The sequence below is a fragment of the Symphodus melops genome (assembly GCF_947650265.1).
Source record: "Symphodus melops genome assembly, chromosome: 18".
Taxonomy (NCBI): Eukaryota; Metazoa; Chordata; class Actinopteri; order Labriformes; family Labridae; genus Symphodus; species Symphodus melops.
Genome location: NC_136708.1, coordinates 6040932 through 6042117, shown reverse-complemented (window position 1 = coordinate 6042117; position 1186 = coordinate 6040932).

Sequence of the window (1186 nt, the reverse complement as noted above, 5' to 3'; positions counted from 1 at the left end):
GTCAGGATCATGTGTGTCTCTATGGGTTCTGGTTGAAGAGACACTGCAGGCTGTGGTGTTTGAGTCACTGCAGTGTCATCATTCCCGCCCAGGACATTTCCCTCCTTCTGTTGAATTGTCCCCTTTGATGGCTCCCTCTGCAAAGAAGGAAACTCTGATGCGTTCATCGTGTTAACCTTCCTTTGAAGAGGCTTCACAAGTAGTGATAGAGCCTGTTCATCGTCTGACAAGTCCTCGTCAATAAATCCGTACTTCTTTTCTTCCTGGTTGCTGAGGACTGTGCCCTCTTGATTCCAGGAGCAGAAGATGACGTTCTTCTTCACCTTGTTTTTGCCTTTTTTGGCGTTGTTCTTCACAATTTTCTTCATTTTTCAATACTTGTGAAATGCTAAGCTCACTGTTTGTGTGTCTGATTGTCTGGCTCCGTTGGCTGGACTGAAATAAGAGTTGTGATTCTGAGCTTATATACCTTCTTCTTCAAAGGCAATTGGAATCAATCAGGGATTCCACAAGTATGATGCTGTGTTTTTATTTGAATTCTGAAGTTGAAAATTCCAAGTCCCCAATCCGATACATCATTAGAAACGCTTCCTAAAGTCAGAATTCCATCTCCATTCCAAACTCTTTACACTGAAACAGCAGCTCTAGACTGGGCATCTCTGCTAAGGCTGAGTCCCCTGCGACCCAGCCCTGGGTAAGTGGTAGAAAATGGGTGAGACTGTACCTAAAATATCCTGATGGATGGATATGTTATATTTATCTTATTTATTTAAAGGCTATCTCCAATACTCCACTGTCCAACTTGCAACCATACAATAAATTTATTGACAACCTTAATCACGCAAACTTCTACTTTAGGGGCTGTTAGCATGATGAAGGTCTGGTATGAAAACATTGCTAATAAACGTTTTTTTGTAAGTTCGAGAAGTCTCTGTCTCTGCACCTGTCCTATTGAACCTTCTTTTAATAAAATCAAAGTCCTTAAACTGAAGCATTAAATCGACAGTTACCAGATTATTCGTCCGAAAGATTCACTATTGATTGCACATATAAGTGAAAGTATCCATGTGTTATTGCACAGTGAGGGTAAAACAAACAGCACTTCTACTCCTACCCCTCTGTCCCATGTACTCTAGTCCCCCTCCCCGCAAGTGAGGAGTTGTAGAGCATGATGGCATGAAGGACA